The sequence below is a fragment of the Episyrphus balteatus genome, chromosome 3 (genome assembly GCF_945859705.1).
Source record: "Episyrphus balteatus chromosome 3, idEpiBalt1.1, whole genome shotgun sequence".
NCBI classification, from domain to species: domain Eukaryota; kingdom Metazoa; phylum Arthropoda; class Insecta; order Diptera; family Syrphidae; genus Episyrphus; species Episyrphus balteatus.
Genome location: NC_079136.1, coordinates 66302471 through 66325459, shown reverse-complemented (window position 1 = coordinate 66325459; position 22989 = coordinate 66302471). Strand labels below are relative to the sequence as shown.

At 28.4% G+C, this 22989-nt stretch overlaps 1 protein-coding gene across 6 annotated transcripts in view; it reads left to right on the top strand.

Moving 5' to 3' along the window:
• Positions 1-22989, top strand: part of LOC129915455 (uncharacterized) — an 81409-nt gene that overhangs the window by 22544 nt on the left and 35876 nt on the right. Inside the window, exons 1-2 of one of the 6 annotated variants that reach the window (XM_055995000.1) lie at positions 14160-14693; positions 15135-15266. The exons of 4 other annotated variants lie outside the window; for them this stretch is intronic. The gene's annotated coding sequence lies outside the window, so the exon portion shown is untranslated. Of the gene's footprint in view, positions 1-14159; positions 14694-15134; positions 15267-22989 lie in introns of those variants that run through there. One more of the 6 variants, XM_055995001.1, reaches the window with a different exon arrangement.

The window sequence follows — 22989 nt, the reverse complement described above, 5'->3', positions numbered from 1 at the left end:
TAGGTTTTTTTTTTTGCTGTCTGCTACAGAAAAAAAAAACTGTTTGCTCTCTTTTTCTCTCTCCTATCTGTCTTCACCAAATTAATTTGTGAGAATCAAGAATGAATTGGTACAAGGTTACAGACAGTCGAATTAATTGAATTCACACCTTTTCGGAGCTAGTATATGCCTACACGAAAAAAAGTTTTAAGTATTCTAAGAAAATAAGTGGATGTTTAGTAGATAGTTTGATATGCATGCACCATGCTATACCAAAACAAAAACATGCAATAAACTGCAGGTAAATACATTTGCTCTTGGTACATGTAGAACATAAATAATTTAACGTTTTATTCAAGAAATTTATTACATTTGATTTTATAATTCTTTATATCTGATAAGGTGCAAATAAAGGCTTTAGGATAAGTAGGATTTAGGATATGAAATTAATTTGGAAATTATAGAAATTACTTTTAAAAATTATCTACATTTTAACCTTATTTAAGAATTTTTGGTATTAAAAAACATAATTTTTAAGACACAGTCCTAGAATACCTACTTGCACAAACATAAAACGAAAATAGCTTTCATACAATTTCTCTCTAATTCAATAATTGATATGCTTGTTTGCCAATTAACAGTAATAAATTTTAAAAAATTTTGCATTTTAATTTCGTGCAAATAAATCTGGCAAAATGAATGTCACATGTTTTGCTGCAAAGTGCGTACTTTGATCACATTGATAAACATTAAGAAAAATATTTTAAATCAAAAGCAATCATTTAATGTGACGTGCGTTCTTTTTTGTCGTCGTTGAGTTTGATAGCTGTATCTGCATATATCTTACTAATTGCGAAAAAACAACTTGGACAGATTTAAAAGATTAATGGGTGGTATTATTTTTTTTTGTTGAAAAATTAGCATCCAGATTTCTATCAGCTATTAAAAAACAAAAACAAAACAAGAAACAGAAAAAAATAAATATTTAAAAATTTTTTGATGTCCTCCAAAATTTTTGAAATTTTGTGTGAGTTTTAATATTATGCAGTTTTTTTAGTGATCTATTATCATCCCACGCAAAATTGGCAGTTTACTCGATAAATTTCGAATTTCTCATGATATTGTTTTTTGACGGAGTATGTTTTCGAAATCATTTACTTGGAATTTTTGATGAGTATTTATTTTGTAAACTGTGCAAAAAGTGGAGTACCTATTTAAAGCATAATAATAACTTACACCTATAGTATTTGCATACAAGTTTTTTAAAAGTCATTTCTATTTGTAAAATTTAAATTCACTAAATTTAATAAAGAGTTTTTGAATGAATGGTCCTCAACTCAGAATTTTGAAAAAAAAACATTAATAAAAATTTTTAAATGACTTTTTTTCAAACTTTTTCAAAGTAAAATATGAATTTATTTAAAAAAAAATTTTGGACATGAATATATTATTAGACAAGAATGTTTTTAAGAAAGTTAGCCACCTAGGTTTAAATAGATTTATTTTATACCACAGGTGTTTAAAATTTTTCATAAAATACTTTTTTTACATTTTGCATCGAAAAACAGATTTCAAATTTTTCTTAAAGAAAAATGTGCAATATCTATGAAATTTTTAAAGTGTTTATGTACTCATCCAATTATTGTAGAAAATTATAAAAAAAAGAAATAAATAAAATTCGTTCATTCGTGGTTGTAGTGAACGAAAACATAAGATGATAAAATTTAAAATACACTGAACGAAAAAAAGCCAATATTTTATGAACTGGTGGCGATAGAACTTTTTTCTATTTGTTTTTAGAACATCATAAGTGTAGCTATCAGCCGTTTTAGGGGTGTCCATTCTCTATCGGACACCCTGTATATATTCAGACCTATTCTAAACAAAAATTCCCAGGGAAATGGTTTGGGGAGAAGGGCCCCAATTGGAAAAATGGTGAAAATTTCCATTTTTTTTGCTTTCCCCATGTTCTGAACCATTGAAGAACGAAATTCAAGCTACAAAAATAATGAAATTTCAAGAACTTTTCAGTTGGGAGTTTTTTTTAAGAATAGGCCTGATTATGACGATTACAACTCAACTTCAACTTTTTGAATCGTTATACCTAAGAAACGGTGGGTCTAAGGAAAAAAAGTGTTATGACACTTTTTAAAGATAATAATCTGGTCTACAATTTTTGCATTGAAAATTTGTTGATAAGACTTACCGTTTTGCTGAAAATAGTTTTTGTGACCTTTGACCCCGTGTAATTTTTTTTCCAGGCCTCGGATCGATGAGGACTTTTTAGATTTAATTTATGATGTTATTTCCAACAATCATACCAATTTTCAGCTTGCTGGGAATTTATGTAACCTCACCCCCTTATTTTAGTCTAATTTGACCGGACTATTCCGGAGAGAAAAAGGTAATAATTAATACAGTTTTGAACAAAAAAAAATTAAAAATTACTTCAATTTCATTGGATTTTTTGATAAAAACTGAAACTCAAAGATTTTGGCATAATGAAGGGCTATTGAATAAAAAAAATAACTTCATATTTAAAATGTTGAACTAAAAAAAAAAAATAAGTTAATTTTTTTTTTCAAAACTGCTATTAAAAAAAGTTCTTCGAAAATGAAATAGTTTTTAATTTTTTTCACACGGAGAAAAAAGTGTCACCTTTAAGGCGAAAGTCATCTTAGCAAAAAACCATGCAGAAATCCGCTAAAATTAAGGTGCGATCCGCTTAATTCTATGTGTTCTGTTTTCTCCGTGCATAAACTGAAATACATATTGACATTTCCTTTTATAATTTCAAATCATAATAAATGTGACCAAAAAATTTTGAAAAATAAATGCATTTTATATTACGAATAAGTTTTAAAAAGGACATGTTAAAATTTTTTCAATGATTTTTTTTTTCTTCAAAAATCTGAGTTTAATTACCACCATTTTTTCAAAAACCCTTTTCTCAATTTACTTAATTTAATTTTACAAATATGAATTAGCTTCGAGCTTTTTAAAAATGTTTATTTATATATTTTAGGTGTTGCCGTTGTGTTCAAATATTTTTGTTTGTTTGTTTTACTTTAATTGCCTAGACAATCTTTTTGAAAAATTAAATTAAATTTAAAAAAATCAATCCATTTAATCCAAAGACTTAAAGTATTTTCAATTACCGACGTTCAAAAAAAAGATCATCAAAATCAGAGCTGTTCGGCCGGGTTCCCTAATATTGCCATTTTGTTTGTGTTTTAGTTACTCTATTAAAAGCGTTTAGCCAGATATATCGACCTTCCCTTAGTTAAATTTCTAAACAAGCTTATATGAAAAATAAAGATTAAAGGGTCACTGGAGCGCATGTGGAATATTTTTTTTTTTCAATTTTTGTTCGAAGAGTTTAGTTTTAATTCTTATATACTTCTCAAGAACTTTAACGATTTTTAATTTTACAAGAAAATATAAAATTGTAAAATTTAAGGTTTGTGTACAACATCCGCCTCCGGTAGCAATAATTTTCAAAATACATGTTTCATTCATTCGATTCGTTTTAAATAAGTTTTGTCATACCACCCATTCTTATAGTGTGAAATGCAATATATCACTTCCTACTTATTTTTTGGTTCCCTCAAAAGAACATTTGTTGTTTGTTGAAGTTTAATTTGGGACTTGTTAATTGACTTCATAGTTTTTCCCCCTGAGACATTATAAAGTAGAATGCTAACATTAACCATGTTTATATTAAAATTTTAAGACTTTCAACATTTCGGTGTATAAATAAGGCCACTGAACTTCCTGTGAAATTAAATACAAAAAATATATACACTTTATGACTAAACTTTTATTTTCAGGGGAAAAAAAAAATTCAATTTGTGCATTCATTGACAACCACGCACTATACGTAAATATGTGCCAATGGCGCCGCCTTGACGACACCATTAATCACAACCTATTTAAAAATTCACATTAAGAAACAGACAATATTTTTTTTTAAATGAAGAACAATATTATTGCTATTGTTTGGTTTGTATTGACAGTTTATTTGATTTAAGTTTTCTTTTGGAAACATTTAACCGAAATATACATATGTACATTTAAAGGTGCCTGAATAGAATCAACATTCTTTTGATTTTTGGTACTAAAAATTTAATAAAATATTAGGTTGAGTTAAATATTTCATTTATTAAATATCTCAAAAAATGTTTGTTTGTCTCTCATGTAGATTTTCTTTAGTATCTTTCAAATGTTTGGTTTTTGAGACAAGGATGGTTCTAGTTAATAAATTTTGCTTTTTTTAGTTTTTTCGGTGAATATTTCCAGCTTTAAATAGATTTATCGTTCGTTGTTCTTCTGTTTACCATCTTTGTCCGTTTCAATTGAAAGGTTCAAGGCAATGTTTACTTTTGTCACAGATGCATCAAAATTCAAAGGTCTTCAAGTGCACTTAAAATACAATACCACTTTGACTCTTTTCCACCAAAATGTTTGTTGATTGATGTACCCAAAAAGATTCAATGTTTTAATCAGAACTAACATTGCCAAGATTGAGAAGTCCAAATAGTGGTTTTCGTTCGTCTGTTTGTCTGCCTGTTTAGTTTTATTTTCTTCTGAGAGATATAGTTGGTACTTTGAACTACAAAAGCAAATTCGTGAGATCTATTCATGCATAAAATGCAAAATTTTTTTTTCGAATTTCAAATCGTAAAAGCTTGTATAAGTTGCGAATGGTGAAGATTTAGATGGGTTTAAAAAATAATCAAAATCGGTTCATATCTTCCGGTCGCTCATCGGCTCTGAAGTTAAAAAAAAAATGTTTTAAATGGTATTTTCCAAAACAAATTTGACCACCCTAACATATTATTTTTTGGATACAATAGCTTTAGAGAACTCTTCTATGAGTTAAATATTAAGTAAAAAAAAAAAAAAAAATGGTTCAAATTTAAATTTGTCGAAAAATGGCAAAAATCCTATTTTTACTCATTTATAAACTATTTAGTAAATTATTATATTAACCAAATAAGAAACAAAAATGAAATTTGACACAATCAGTGAAAGTCATGAACTCGCTGAAGATTTAAAAATCTTTCGGTCAAAAAAGTTTTGACTATTGACTATCCCATTTTCTTGAATAAAGGTCATGAAATTTAGTACATTCAAGCATAATAGTATAAGAAATACGAAATAGTGGTTCCAAAATGGAGGACAGCATAAACGTCTATAGAATTTTCTTTTTCGAAACTGTATATAAGCTAAAAATTTAGATAAATTGATATAAAAAAGATGTTTGATCTTTGATTATTTAGGTACAACTGTTCATATTCAAAATTTTAAAACAAATTTCAAAAATTGTAAACCGCACTTTTAGACCATTTATTTCATTTTTTGTTTGTTTTATAGCACAATTTTTGACATCTTCCCTATTTATATTCATAAAAAAATTGACAATTCTAGACTTATATATATAGTTGCCAACTATGCTTAAGAGAAGCGATTAAGAAAGATGAAAAAATTGTCTTTATAAAATTTGAAGTAAATCCCGACGATTAGATTTTGAATGTAAGGTTTATTTCTTAGAAAAAAAAAGTTGGTTAAGCCATACCAAGAAGCCAAAAAAATAAGACTTTCGTTATACATGGTACATTAACATAGGTTTATGAGTAGTGTAAAAACATGTGCATGTGCACTTAGTCACACCTTTATTCTCTCAAAATCAAAATCAAAATTTCTTAGAAACAATTTGATAACGAAATTTCAAATAATATTGAATTCCTCGTCAACAAGAGGGGCAAATCGTTCCTGGAAAATTAATCGATTCACTTTTACCATCGATTTATAGTGCTGCTGACTGGAAAACAAACATATTTGACGGTTTACTAGGAACCACCTATAATGCCTTATTGAATATGATATGCCCAAGACCTTGAAGTAAAGTCTCATTTGTAAGCCAAATAAAGCTCCCTTTAACTGGGAAGTGAAATTCCGAAACCCTGCATCTAGGTATAGGAAAATGTAATAAAAAATATCGACCAAATTAAATAATTGTTCTATTTAACTTTGAAATAAATCCAATTGACAAAAAAAAGTCAAATGAAAAAATTTTGGCATAGCGCAAAGTTTGTATCATTTTTCGAAAATCCACTGCAATTTTAATGTGCCAAATTATATTCCCTTAGCCAATCTAGCTAACCTATATTCCTGAAAATAGGTCTTTACTTACAAACACAAATAACCTTACAGCTTTGAACTTTTATATAGGTACAAAAACCAAAAACTAAGTATAACTTTCAATGTCATTTCAATTAAGCTAAAAAGTTGTTTTGAACTAATATTTTTGCCTGTCAAGACTCAAGAGTGTAAAGGTACAATTTGCCAAAAGTGTTTTTTAATTTGATATCATTGTTTAAAATCTAAATAAGTTTCTTAAATCATAAAAAAAAGCTATACAAACATCACAAAGTTGAGACGGAACAAAAAAGCAAGCAAAAAAAAAAAAACAAAAATTTTTTTCGACTCAACGTTTCACTTAATGATCCCTGCCGGCGGAAAAGACACCGACTCGACTAGACTTGCCAAGCATAATAATTCCTTTGGATCTATGAACGTTATATTTTGAAAGCATAATTACAAATTCTATTCACACGTGCGACGCTTTCACACCCAGCAAATTGCTTTCGCATTGCAGTGCACACCTGCTTAAGGTTAAATACGGTCTCCAACCAATATATACCTTTAGATTTATATATGCAATAATTCCATGTGGTGTATTTTTTTCGAAAAAAAAAAAAAAAAATAAAAACATCACAAAAAGTGAAAACCTCAAGTTATGGCGTCATACTGACGATGCGATGAATCACTTAACGTATCTTTAGCCATATCTACATTTTATATAGTGGTTTGAACGATAGTGTAAAACTTGTCATAGAAATTCGCAATGAAAAGGCAAGTAATTTGAGAAACCACACCGCCATCGTTGCTCTATTCATTCATAAAATAAAAAATGTAAGTGAATATTTTTTTGTCTCGCTCTTTATATAGTCTTCATGGTTGATTTAGGTGAGGGAATTTTTAAGTTTTTACATGAAAGTACTAGAACATTATTTCATTTTAATGTGTGTTTTGAGGGTTGTGCTAATTTTCCTGGAAAAAGCTCTTTTAAATACATTTACATGGAAAACGAAACAAGTTTAGATAAATTATTTCAACAAATTAAATTTGAAAATCTACCTCAACTGCTAATGATCTAAATGGTTTCAAGATGAAACAGCTATATAGAAAATATTAAAAGCAATCTTAACCTAAAATTTAAATGCTAAAGGGGCTTATAACTTGTGTAATCTCGTCATAAGTTGTTATGACTCTGGTAAATCTTTGGGAAATGTCAAGATGTGGATCTGATTCACAGTTTTAAACTATGTCACACTTGATTTTCTGTTTTCAAAGAAATTTACCCCTCAAACAATATTTGGAAAAGTGCAGTACTTAACGATTCGTATTTTTAGGTCCCAGAATGTAAGATACAATGCCTAGAAGGATAGTCTACAAACCACAAAGGATATAACATGTTGTGTGACATTCGATAAATAACTTAATGTTCTCAATTAAAACAACAAATTAGCTACATAAGTAGATATATCGAACCACAAATAATGTGTCGTTGGTATTGGCACTATAAACTTATTTGTCTCCTTTCCCATCTATTTGAAGGCACTGTTATGATACTGTGCGATTTTTGCAGTATAATCGATTTTCATCAATGAAGTAATTTTTAAAGATTTTTTTTTCGACCATTTAGCATCAAAAGTTTGCAAATTATGTGCACTGGAATATCCCTGTATTGCAACACTTACAGTTATGAATGATACCTTTTTCAAAAGCTAGAATTGTACACTTGATTCTTGATTTTTAAATCAAATTATTGCAATTAATTGCTTTCGAAATAATCAACTTCAAAGTCAAAATTTGGGAAAAAAAGTAAAAAAAAAAACACATTAAATACTATTTTAACCAAGACTGTAAATTTAAATATGAAATAAATCAATGAAATAAACTGCCTCAATCAATTTCTTATCAAATACTGAAAACCATATGCTTCTATACCTTATAATATCCGAGAAAATTGAAAATAAGAAAATTACCTTTTTATCAGATTTTCATTTTCTTAACTATTTTCGCTTATATTCTGAAGAATTCTGAAGAAAATTTGCCTTCACCCAAACTCGCACCCTTCCCAAATCCTATAAAAGTGTGCCCAAGCAGGGGGGTTGGAAGGGGGCATACTGCTTGCAAGCATTATGTTTATGTAAACACGAAAACAGCTAAAAAATACAAATCTGATAAAAAGTAGTTTTTTAATTTTCAATTTTCTCAAAAACTAGAAGGCATAGAAGCATATAATTTTCAGAATTTGATTATAAATTAATTGAGGCAGTTTATTTCATTGATTTTTTTCATATTTAAATTTACAGTCTTGGTTAAAATAGTATTTAATGTGTTTTTTTTAAACTTTTTTTCCCAAATTTTGAATTTGAAGTTGATTATTTCGAGAACAATTAATTGCAATAATTTGATTTAAAAATAAGAATCAAGTGTACAATTCTAGCTTTTGAAAAAGGTATCATTCATAACTGTAAGTGTTGCCGTTGTTTTTTAATATTTTTTTTTGTATTTAACGTGATATTTTAGAAAATTGCCCTTCCCGACTAAACGGGGGGAGATGGACCCCCCCTCCCATAGTAAAAAATAACTTTTGAAAAGGAGCAGCTAGGATTTCAATTCCAACGGATTTTACACGTATAATCATCAACAAATACAACCCAACTTGAGGTTTTTGTCGACATTTTTGTGCAACTTATCGATGCTTCCTGTCCACCGTGTGTAAATAGAATTCTAACGGTGACTAATTAATTATCTCCAAAAGTTCTTTCACATCATAAAAGCCAAACCCTGGGTGATATTTTAAAATAATAAAATTAAGGCTTGTTTACTAAGGCAGTGTTTTTTTCTACAACTCAGTTCATTTTTAAAGCAAAAACAAAAAGAATTTATATAAGAGTGTCGTTTTAGAAAACCGACCTTACCATGTTTTCAACTTTTTTACATTCATGTTTTTGGCGTGAGTGGGACGAAGAACGATATGTATACTAAATATTGTCTGAGCATTTCAAATGAATCCAACTAATAATTTTGACGTGATAACGTTTTATAAATCGATGAACCATGGTTGCATCCACGAAAAAGTGACGCCATCTTCTACCGTTCCAGCTGAAATTTTTAGCAGTGCGGCATAAATTTTAATTAAAAATTAAAAATAAACTATTGGAGATACAAAAATTTCTATAGCATATTTGTAAGATATTAACCTAAAGGCATATATAATACGGAATACTAATGAAGGATTAAAAAAAAAAAATTCAATCACTAAATATATATCTTTTCTTAACACTACTTAAACATAATATTCTCCATGAATTTGTAGGTTTGGGACAGTAAACGACATTCTATGTTAAGAATCGATACTTCCGTTAAATTTATTTATAAAATTTTTGAGTAAGAGTTTCAAGTGAATCTGTAATCTATACCTACGTAGAAAAAAACATAAATCAATAATTTGTTTTTGAAGCACGAATGTATAATGAAGCCAATCACAACAGACTTTTGTCAGTTTTGGAGGTGAAAACCCTGGTAAATTATTTAATAAAAAAATGTTGTGAACCTTACACATTGTTTAAATTATTAATTTTATAATACCAAGGTATTTTTTCTCAAAAATTGTTGAATGAAATTTTGCGGGTTTTTTTCTTGCAACATGACTGCATCGACTTCGTCGTCATCGTTGTCGGCCGTCGAAGGGCATACAAAACTTTACCACATTATTCTACTTTCATGCAATCTTGGATACAAAGGCAGCACAGCATTCAACTACAAAAACCTGAAAAACCAAAGAGGCTTTTTACTCTCTCTCATACAAAATAAAGTAAAGTATTTCTTTGAACATACATGAATAGCAGACATCATCTCATTTCTAAACTACTTGGCAAGGATTTCAATTTTGCAGTACAAAACCTTCATGATTAAAGGAGTGTTTTATCTTTTATTTTTTTTTTTTTTAATTTTTTTTTTTTTAAATTCTTGTATAAAAGTTAATGTCACTGCAACATCTCTCTGAAGTGGTGAAAGAAAAGGGTTATGGTTGTGGTGTGTATAGTACATACATGTTTCAATGGACGAGAAGGATGGTTGGTATACATATAGAAAATAAATCAAATCCTTAGAGTTGAAGTTATCTTCATTCACCAAGATACTTGGGGTATCTGTATCTATGATGATGATGAATTCTCATGGTAAAACTCAGAAAGCTATCACGTGTGTTTTTTAAAAAAGCATTTTTGTAGTATGTTGTATGAGTTTTTAAATTGTTTCGTCTTTGTGTGGTGATTTTATAGATTTTTAGTATTTTTTTTTCTTCTTTATGTTAAATTTATGAGGCACTTATGCTTACGCATTTGAAAAATGTATTTTGGGAGCAGTTTTTTTTTTTGCTCTGTATGTTTTTTTATTTATACTTATTCAATAATTATATCAAATAAAATGGAAAATTAGTTTTATTTCTTATTCAAAGAACCGGAAACAGTCAACCAACTGAAAATGTCTTTAGATTGCTCAAGTTTAAACATTAAAAAAGTAAATGTATATATGTTGGATAAGTATGCCAAGGATAAAGGGGAACAATAAGAAAATAAAAAAAACCACTAGTATAATAAACTTAGATGGTTTCAAATAAATGTTATTTGAAAAAGTATAGCCAATAATGGATTTAACTTGAACATTTAAAGTTAATTGTAAATTATTGCTTTTACGAGGGGAGACGTTTAAAAAATGCTCAGGGGGCATCAGAGGTATGTTAAGTTGAAATTATTTAATAAAAGCAAGAATATTAAATTATGAAAGTATGTTTTTCAATTGTCATGTCATTGTCATTGTCAAAAGTCATGATCAAAGACTAAATTTGCATTTCTTTCAAAATGCTGAATAGCATTCAATTATAACGAGCGTTTTAGGAACTACAATGATCACCGACTTTGAGAGTTTAACACTCGATTTACGCATAGGAGGATTTATTTGTATTGACGATCAGAGTCCTTAAATGACTGTAGAATAACTCAAAAAGGGGAAACCGACGAAGTTACGAATACCAGAGTTACGGGCGACAGAGTTACGAGCCTCAAAGTTACGCGAAACCGAAGTTACGAAAAACTAGAGTTACGAATTCTAAAGTTATGTAAAGCTATGACATGTGATTTTTGGGTTGGCAACAATTGCGAGGAACGATATGGAATTATGGAAATACAAACAAGAGATTAACATTTTTCTCATTCTTCACAACTAAATGAGTAAAGCGAAAATGGGTGTTATTTAATCTTGTAAAATTTTGATTGGATAGGTATAGATATACATAATATGGTTTTGTTTTTGTGAGAAGATCGCAAAAACGTTGAAATAGAAAAAAAACATGAGTATACTTATGTAAGTTTGGGGGACATAATTGAATTTAACTTCTTATTTGTCCAACTAATATTGCAAATACGTATTTTTTATTCTATTAATTAATATAATTATTCATAGCGTATTTTGTAATACCCACTTTGTTATTATTTATATTAAAATAATAACCAAACCACCCCTTTTTTTACAGACGTTATTTTGGTGTGGTGAACTGTTGTTGCAATTGTTGCCAACCCAAAAATCACATATCATAGCTTAACATAACTTTAGAATTCGTAACTCTAGTTTTTCGTAACTTCAGTTTCGCGTAACTTTGACGGCCGTAACTCTGTCGCGCGTAACTTTGTTATTCGTAACTCCGTTACCATTTCCTCAAAAAGTGGTTGTCTGTAATGTCGGTTTCCGGACCATAATTTTAAGTGATAGCGTCATAAGAAAACTGGTTGTGTGCTTTTATTATAATAAAAATGATCTAACAATTATTTATTTGTCAACTTTCTTGTAAAAAAAATTATAAGATAATAATTATTATAGTAAAGATTAAGACCTTACATATTTATATCTGTATGTTTTGTAGAAAAACGTAATAACTTTTTGAATCCAATCAATTTAAGGGGGGAAATCCCTCTGGAATAATTTTTTTTTTAATTTATTTTTATTGCTCAGAAAATTAATTTATCATCTGAAGAAGCTTTTTTCAGTGGTCTTAGCCTTAGCCATATACGAATCTTCAAATGTTCCTAGATAGTCCCCAAACACATGCTCTCCTAACCTACTTCAGTACAAAAACGAATCTTACAAAAAAAATTACACTATTAAAAAGTTTAATATTTTTTCTAAAGAATAAAGGCATACTAAAATTTTTACAATGCGTAAAAGATATAAAAATAATTTATTGAAAACAATCATTTTTCATGAAAATAGGAAATAAATCAATTTAACACCATTAAATTCATTTTTTATGTCACAACCTATAATAAATTATATACCATCTGAAACCCTATTGTTTCAGCTCAAAATATTCATATCAACCATTTCTTTACGATATCTACATAAAGAGCTAGAATTTTTTGAACCCAATCAATTAAAAAAAAAAGAAAACGGTTGAAGACGATCAAAAAACTTGGGACAAAAAACTTGTTTTTCCCGTTATTCGGTCCAAAATCATTTTAAAATACCAATATTTTTGCACATGCATGCGCATGGCCGACAACACCAAAAATACCTCTAAAAAGTAGGTGTTTTTCAAAGATTCATATTTCGAAACGCAGAGACTTAAAAAAAAAAAACCCGTATAAGATAGACATTTTTCAAATTATCAAAGAAAATTTCCTCTTCCTATAATCACCACTTTGTCAAAATTCTACTACATGTTAAAGTTTTAAAATTTGTTCAATACCTTTGTTATACAATAAATTTATCCATCGATTTAAAAAAAAAATCAACTTTCTACAACGTTGCAATTAGAAAATACACTTTTTGCAATTTTGTTTTACCCCTTTTTACCCTATTTAGTAGGGTGCTTCTTATATGGTCGAAAAAATCTTTTTTTTCGATTTCGATAATGGGACACCACTGTATTATGTTCTACCATATAAGCATAGTGTATGGTATTTTTTTCCGATTTTAATATTAAAATTTAGGGGTCGCTACCATTCACTAAAGATTTAAGTAAAAAAAAAGATCAATTGCAACAAAATTTTTTTTGTTACAATACAAAGTACGTTTAAGACCCGATTTTTCAATCTTCTAATAAACAGTCAGTTAACTGTCTGTCGAATAAAGATATTAGGCTCATAAACAATCAGATAAAATCATTGAATTTTTCAATTAAGCTTTTCAACAGAATAACACAAAAAAATGTCAAATTCAAAAATATTCAAAATTAAACTTCATTTTTATTCCGCTGTATTTTTATCAAAACTTCTTTCAAAACAGTTAAAGATTTAATATAAAGTACTTAATTGTGATTACAAATTTTTAAATTTTCTGAGAAAAAAAACAAAATTTGGTGTATTTTTCAAAACTTTGAGTTGTGGTAGCGACCCCTAGAACGTGTTTAAACTGGACCAAATTTTACCCAATTTATATTTAAGGCAGGAAGAACAAAATGAAAGGGTGTCCCATTAAAATTTCGAAAATTGATTTTTAAGAAGCACCCTAATACTTATGTAAGTTTGAGGGACATAATTGAAATTAACTTCTTATTTGTCCAACTAATATTGCACCTACGTATTTTTTTTTTTTTTTCTATTAATTAATATTATTATTAATAGCGTATTTTGTAATACCCACTTTGTATATCTATACATATCTAATCAAAATTTTACAAGATTAAATAACACCCATTTTCGCTTAACTCATTTAGTTCTGACCAATGGGAAAAATGTTAATCTCTTGTTTGTATTTGTATTTCCTCGCAATTGTTGCCAACCCAAAAATCACATGTCATAGCTTAACATAACTTTAGAATTCGTAACTCTAGTTTTTCGTAACTTCGGTTTCGCGTAACTTTGACGGCCGTAACTCTGTCGCGCGTAACTCTGTTATTCGTAACTCCGTTATAATTTCATATTTGAACATTCAGTTATTTTGTATTCCTGATAAAATAAATACAATTATTTAAAATTCTAATTAAAATACCAAAACTCTAAATAAAATTGTTTATTTAATATTTTTCTCAAATTTCCGTAAATGCTTTGTTTTATCAAAAAAACAAACTTTCTTTTCTATCTAAAGCCATAGAACCATTAGAAAACATAATGTATTTAGACTGTCAACGCATACGTATCTTCTTATTTCAAATGTTTTACATACACAACAGTAGAATTTCCTTTAAAATCTTCATCTTCTTATTGTGCTTTCACTAAAGACACAATTGTATTTGTGTATAAGCATCTATGTGCATATACAAGAGTGCTATAAGAAAATTCAAAAATCTGAGGCCGAAAATAAAACATTCCCTTTCTCATTTTATTTTTAGGATTTTTGTATTCAGAGAGACTCACAAGATTTCTTCTTCTTCTTCGTCTACGCAAAGAAGAGACAGAAAGATGTGTCAAAAAAATTTCTTTCAATTTTCTTCCTATCGAATGGGGTACTCTCGAAATTTTCGGTTCGGATCGGACGGGTTTTTCACGCGTTTACGGTGAAATATTTTCTTAAGTAACTTTTACTTGGTTTCAAAAACAAAAAAAGTTTTTGTTTTTCAAATAAATCAAAATCGGATGAATGTAAGATGATGTTGTAATAAAAGAATAAAACCTTTTGTAAAATAAATCATTTTATTTTAAATGAATGAATGAAAAAAAAGAAAATTATTTCTAATAGCTAAAAGCTATTTTTAAATTTAATTTTTTTCAATTTTACGGTATTTTTTTTTTTTTTCTTCTTCTGTATGAAATGAAATCATGGCGTTTTTGTGAATCTGAAGATTTTTCTTCTTTTTTTTTGTTTAAATAACAAAATATAATCAAAAAAAAAAAGTGTGAAAAGTGAAATCATTTAAAATACCTATTGTTTTGTATAATATAATTTTTTTGTGATGAGTTGAGGTACAAACTTCAATCAAAAAATTTCTATTCAATTTTAATTTTCTATAAGCTTTTTTATTGTGTGTGTGTAGTGGCAAATGATAAATTGTGTTTGTATTGGTGTTTAATTTTTTCCTCCAGACGAAGCATCGTCGAGGCTGAAATAACTCGAAGAATGTCAACTTTATTTTTGTATATCCTTATGTATTTGCGCGTATGTTGTATATAGAAGAATAATATATATATTATTTAAAAAACTTATACTGTGAAAATGTGAGTAAACATTTTATGTTCATTGAATTTAAAAAAAAATTAAATGAACATAATTAAAAGCTATGATTAAAAAATCATAGCTCAATAGATGTATAATTAAATCATTTATAGTGAATACCTCTAATTAGATAAATATGCTAAACTTAAACTTTTTTTAGTCTTTGGAGTTCAGTAACGATATATTCTTATTTTACAAGATTTTTGTTCCAATACTGTTTCGGTCTTTGAGAAGTCTTTTCTACAACATTGTTCCTTCGTTGCACTAACTTGCAAACTTGTCAGCAATTTACCAGCTAAGGTTGTGTTTTGTTTTTTACAAAGATTCGCTTTGGATTTATTAGTTTCGTTTGCAATTTAATAGATTGGATCTGCGATTTACCAATTTTTGTTGCTATTTACCAGCTCTGACAAAAATTTACCAGTTTCAGCTGCTACATACTTACCAGATTCGGCCAGGATTGAGACTATCACCCCTGTTCTGATTTTCGCTTCGGATTAAATTCGTAAGCGAAATTGATTTTCACACCGATTTAAACATGGTGTGCCAAAATCAAAACGAAATCAAAAATTATATAGTTTTTTAGAACACCACAATTCACATGAATTAAAAAAGAATAGAAATGTGGAACACTTAATTTTTAAAAACGAAAGTATTGCTTTCGTAAACGAAAATAAAAACAGGGGTTTATAACTTACCATTTTTGGTTTCATTTGCGTTTTACCAATTTTAACATTAGATTACCAACTTCGGCTGCGATTTTCCAGTTTCGATTTTGTTTTACCATATCGACTGCGATTCATTGACTTTGGCTGGAAATTAAAATGGCAAATAAATTTTATGCGATCAACGTTATAGGAGCAGGAGGATACCAGGAAAACACTCGAAACATAAACTTAACCCGCCCGAGAATAATAATTTAAAGTAAGCTAAAACCTTAGACAATTATTAATACGAAAGTTATTTTTATCTCCATGATTTGTTATATCTCCTACAAATCATGAAAATTAAATGATTTCGTATTATAAATCAGGTGATTTAAAGTGAATCTTTTAAATGAGAATACATTAGAAACGTAACATAAGTTTCGTCTAATAAATCCGTTCCACAATAGGCACTGTTTTAACTTGGAAAATGTATGTAAATACAGGCTTTTTCGCAAAAGATTGATAGAAATTAAAGTTAATATTTGTGTATTTAGGACAGGACAATCTTTTAATGCCCCTCCTCAGAGTCAAGTCCACCAAAATATTGTGTTGTCATCAGATAACGATAATTAGAAGTGGGTCAAAATTGACTTTTATGATTTAATTGCATTATTAGTTAGGTAGTTATTTATTTAGTTTGTGTGTCAGTTTGTTTGCATTCTGGTATTTTTTTTTTTTTTATTCGACCTTATCACGAATTCCATTTGTATCGGAAACTTGCTACGATTCCCATAAAACAATCACGGAATCCGTTCGTAATGGAAATTTTAATACAAAAAAGTAACTACGATCGGATTTTGTGATTGTTTTTTCGGGAATCGTAGAAAATTTCTGAAACTAATGGAATTCGTGATAAGGCCGATTGAACATTTTTCCTCAGAAAAAGAATAGCTTTTTAATTTGCTGTTTATTAAAGTGCTGTACACTTTGTAGCATTTTTAATATAAACCAAAGTTGTGTGCTTTTTCAAATTTGATGTTTCGTACTACAACATTTAAATGATTCAAGAAAATAAAAGTCTCAAACATTTATCGTCGAAACACTTTCGAATATTTGGTACAAAATTTCCGATTGATTTTTGTGGTACCGCTTTCTTACTGGCATTCGTTAAAGCTTCTATGCTATGTATTTATTTGAATTTTTTAAGGTTATCAAATTTTTATTCGAAAAGACTGTAGTTTTGAAAAATATGTTTGATTTTCATTCTTCATTCACAATTCTGTTGGTTTTGATAAACCTATTCTTCCGTTTTAGTTTCCAATTATCATTAGATTTCGTGACTGTCGTGCATTTAAACGGTATCAAAGTTACGAAAATATGTAAGTTCTGTTCTGTCCAAAAACAAAAATCATTTGTTTAAAAAACAGTTGTCAGTTCTAATTTTATCGAATTTGATCCTTATATCGCTTTTTATATGAAAGCTTTTCGAATGAGAAAATTAAGTAATCGAATTTGTTTTGTTAAGATTGAAAAAGTAGCCGTTTTCAAAGCGTTTTGATACTTTTGCACAATTTTCCTTTCTCTGATAAAAGTTTATCGCCATTTTTTTTTTAATTTGATTGGTTATATATGTTATGCTACATGAACACTAGGGTGGGTCAAAAAAATTGAAATTTTTTTTTTTTTATTTGATCGCAATGCATACGAGTCATAAGAAAACTACTGAAATCAGAGGGCATTGGTTTGGATACGAATATCTTCTAAACGGTTAAAGCAATCAATTTGATTGCAAGGAATTTTTTTATAGAACGTTTAAGCCTCTACAAGAATATATCTTGCTAATTCGAAAATAATGAATTTCCAGTGAATTAGAAAATTTTGAAAAGTAAAAAATGTTTTTATAATTTTATTTTAACTTTGACCTCGAATATCTTTAGAATTGTCAGATTAATGAAAAAAGTTAATAGGACCTTTTTTGTGGAACAATCTTTTTCCTACAAGAATATGTCTTGCGCGTTTGATTATTATAATTTTTTAAGTTGTTACAAAATTAAGAACAAAAAACGAATTTTTAAAGATTTTATCGATTTTTGGACCTCAAATATCTATTAAACGGTTAGATTAACAAAAAAAAAAGTGTACAAGGCCTTTTTTGTAGACCGTTCAATTTCTTACAAGAATATGTAAAGAAATTTGGTAAAAAATCGATTTAAAAAAAATGATTTTTTTTAGTAGAAGCTTGATGTAAAAATAGAAAATTGCGAAGCGGGGGACCTTCCCATTAATATTAAGAGCTCATATTTGGTGTGTATATTCTAGAGGTGTCTAGCAATCGATTTTTCGGAGTACCAAATCAAAAAAAGAATTTCGATTTTTTTGACCCACCCTAATGAACACGATTGACATTTTACGAGTAATTTTGTGACACAACTGTCAAAATTGTCCATACAATGAGCAACTTTTCTATTATTTCTTATTGAAGGTGTACATTGTACTGTACAAACACATTTTCTTCAGCATTTGTTTGGAGGATGCGTTCCTTTTCTCTTTTATTTAGTTTATTTTTTTTGTCTTTAGGAAGCTGAAAGTCGATTTTTGACACAAGTTGTAATAAAATCCGATGTTGAATCCATTTTCAATTACTTTAGGCGCAACCTTAACTTTCTATTTAAAAAGAGGAGCTTTGACTTAATTTTATATTATTGGTGTTATTTTTCTGTCTACTATTTTTGAGCATAGCATTATTTTTTCTAAACATTTTCGTACTTGAATATTGCTGTACAATGCACATGCACATGCTTTTTTACTTTTTTAAGTTTGAACAATTCTTCTGAAATATACAATTAGAAGCTTCAATTTCAAATTTTAGTACGTACGCCACAAAACCCTGCCAAACAAGATGCAATCATTCCCAAACTTAAAATATTTATACAAACAAAATTTGTATTTATTTTTTTTTTCTGTTCAAACATCCATAGCATAATTTCCAATTTAATTCACATGTGTCAGGCTAATAAATTGATCTATGAAAACATTTTTGCCAACGCATTAGTTTAAATATGCGGTTTAGAAATATATAAAACTCGCATTCACACAAACACACATTTGTATAAATTTTTCTATTTTGTTTTAATTTTTCAAAAAAAAACGCATACAGAAATAAACCTGGAATAAATCCAAAAAAATTTTTGTGTTTTTATTTTATCCTTCTTCTTTTTGTTTGTGTTTTATTTTCTACAAGAAAACAGAACATAAATTTATATAGCTGGCTCATTCTTGCTGCTCTTTCAAAGTGTTTACTTTAGGGGTTTTAGAGAATTATATATATTTTATTTTTGCCGGCTGATTTTCAAAGTGCGCTGAACTGAGACTTTAGTGAAAAATCATATATATAATTTTCTTTTACTCCGGATGATTATTCCTATTTATTATTATGTATTCCTTCCCCTTTTAGTAGAAAAATATGTAATGTAGGTCAATTTTATTGGTATAAATCAGACACATAATAGCTTTTGTATGCCGGTTTATTTTAAGTGCGAACAGCAATTATTATGTATTTTTTTCAAATAATTTTTTTGAAAATGTTTAAATAATATAAGACATTAGATATGTTCAACTGTTAGAAATATGCAATGTTTGTTTATATTTATGACTTTATGTATTTGAAAGTCTACGCAAGCCAAGATAAACAAAAAATAATATTGTTTCTTTTGATTTTAAAATACCGCCCGCATTCGGTTAGAAATAAAATACAAGAACTATTTTCGAAATGCTTACTCGTCAAGGTTTTTTTTTTTTGAATATTTTTTTTTATTTTATTTTAAATATAGCACATTGTTCTATGAAAATTAGCCAAGATGAGGCACGCGTAAGGAAAGTTCAAGGAATCTATAAGATAAAATCATTTGTCACGGGGAGAAGTAGTGAAGAAAATAACGATTTGTGTGCTGAAAACAGCAAACAAGAAAAAATAATTGTTTTTTTTTAAGATTTTTTTACTTTACATTTAAATGGATTAAATATTTATATCATATATGTTAAGCTACGTTTCAGTGAAAGCCAATACAAAAATTGTTTTTTAGAAGGTAAATTAAAAAAAAAAAGGATACAAAAATCAACAAAAAATACTTTTAAAATCTATAAAAACAAATTTTAAATACTCTTAGGTATATTACCCAAAATTGTAACATTATTAAATTCTTATAATTCCAATACTATATTAAACTCAAAAAGTTCTTAGAAATTCTTTTTCGAATGAAGAAGTTTTTATTGATTTTTGAATAAAGAACTAATTGAGGGATTTATGATAGGTATAATGATACCAAAACTTAATTTACTTAAGAAAACACATTGAGCTTATTATATTGAAATTGTATGGAAAATATGCGATTTTTCACGAAATTCAAGAATTAAGAAACTAAATAACACTGGTCAACAAGGTTTTTGCCACAAGAACCAAAATATACTTTTCTAGTAGTTTTTGGGGTGCTGAATCCGAATTTGAAGACAGAAAAGTTTGATTGGCCTTCGTTTTTGAAATATTACCGTTAGAAAATGTCAAAAAAACGTAATTTTGGCTGTATTCGAGGATATGTTTTTATGTGGAGTAATTTATTATGAATAAATTTGTAACTTTGCCTATAAGAGCTAGTTTTATTCTTTTAAAAAATGTTTAAATCTTTCTTTAATTGCCCGAGATATTTAAAATTTAAGTAGCGGTCTTTGAATCAGAAACAACATTGGCCACCCAAATTAAACTTTTTTTGCCACAAGAATCAAAATATACTTTTCTAAAGGTTTTTGGGTTGCTGAACTCGAATCCACAATCAGAAAAATTCTATTAGCCTTCGTTCTTGAAATATTACCGTTATAAAATGCAAAAAAGGGTTTTTTATAACGGTTATATTTCAAGAACGGAGGCTAATAGAATTTTTCCGATTGCGGATTTGAGTTCAGCAACTCGAAAACCTTCAGAAAAGTATATTTTGGTTCTTGTGGCAAAAATTCTGTGACCAGTGACTTATACTTTATATTAAGTTTAGTTTCTATTTGGCTTATTAAATGAAACTTAAGATATCTCGAGCAATAAAAGAGATATCGGGATAATTTAAACAGTTTTTGAAAGAAGAATATATGTTGTTATAATAACCGTTACATATTTGTTTATAATGAATTACCCCACATAAAAACAGAATCTCGAAAACAGCCAAAATGACGTTTTTTAGCATTTTATAACGGTAATATTTAAAAAACGGAGGCCAATCAAATTTTTCTGACTTCAAATTCGGATTCAGCACCCCAAAAACTATTAGAAAAGTATATTTTGGTTCTTGTGGCAAAAAAAAAGTTAAATTTTGTTGACCAGTGTAATTTAGGTCGGGTTATTGAGAAAGCCACTGTTTTGTTAAAAGCAGATTTGTTTTTTTATAATTTCCCTAAGCTTGAGATCGCATTTTCTGGTAGAATCGACATTTAAGAAGCTTATATTGATCGGTCCATGGTATAATGGCATTCTGTATTATATCCATTTAAACTTCTTTGCCATTATGTTTAATAAGGAAAGTATTAGACCAGTAAGAGAACCTCTTAGAATTTAAGCGTGTTTTGTGACCTTGCATTTTTGGTGATGTAGGTAAATAGTTTTCACAACTATGCCGTAAAAATGTATTTTTTATTCACCGCTCCAAAGAACCATCCACCGTTTTTTTTTCCTAAAGGAAGGACACCTTTTCGGTTTCCATGATTGTATTTTTGTTTTTATTAAACTTACTCAAATATCGTGCAGCATCCATCGGGATATGAGGAACAGTTCTAACATTGACTTCCATCCATATTGTCGCTGCAGATCTTTTGGGAAAAGAAACAACTTCGTTTTGACTTTTCCCAACAACAAAAATTTACTGCCAACTTCTTCAACTTTATTCTTCCATTGAAAAGGAGTTTGAATAAATGCTCTGAAACGCTTCGAAACTATGAAATTTGAAATCGAACTAGGGTAAGCGGGGGTACATTTGACACCGGGGCACATTTGACTTTGCGTTTTTCGGTATGAACGTGCCCTTAATTAACAATAGTTTAGATGAAGAAAGAAGCTTGGTTAGATTTAAAAAAATTTTGCGAAATTTCGCAGTTTTTCATTAACTTTTCGCGGAGTACCACGTGTTTTCTGTATTTCTGATCTAATTTTTGACCACAAGTTTTTTTAATGGTGAATCAATATTTTGGTAGCACTATGCTTAAAGTTAAGTAAATTAAAACCAGCTTTGTAAAAAATAGTATTAGTTATTGAAAAAAAAAAGAAAAACAGTTATGAGGCTCCTTCGGGGCACCTTTGACTCTTGCAATGTGGTCACAGTTTTACGTTGATTTTGGGGAATTATATGTTTAAAAAATTATTTAAAAAGAAATCGACATCGATTGATTTTGATTAAGATTTAAATGAGAGATTTTTTGAAATATTTTATGGTTTTTGTTTTTTCTTCTTCTTTTTAGAAAATAATTTTTTCTGATTTATTTTTTTCGTTATATTGTTTAGTAGATTGTTTAAAACCAAAAATTTATTTTGTTTTCTAATTAAACAATAGACGAGCAAGATCCGCTGATAGTTTTAAAAATATAATGCACACGATTTGGGGTTTAATCCACCATTGTCAAATGTACCCCTTTTAAAGTCAAATGTGCGCCGGTCCCGGGGCACTTTTGACAAAATGACTTTTTTTAAAAAACATTATTTTTTTAAATGTTGTAATATTGTGATGTACCCCCTTCTCCCCTAACTTTGAAGCATTTTCGAAAAAAAAAAAAAAATGGTAGAAGAATATGAGAAATTATCACAAGAGATTATAAGAAACTCATAACAAAAACAACAATCTGTAGAAGCTTATCACTAGTACAAAAATTAACGGTTTAATTCGAAATCTTAAATTTTTCAGCAAACTCGTTTGTAAACTTCAATTCTTTTTATTTTACATATCTCAAGTATGACAATCATCTGAAAAAATCCCGAAATGATTGTTACATTTTAATTCTTGATGTTATACCGGAATAATTGTCATAGGCTAACTTCAATGTAGGTAAC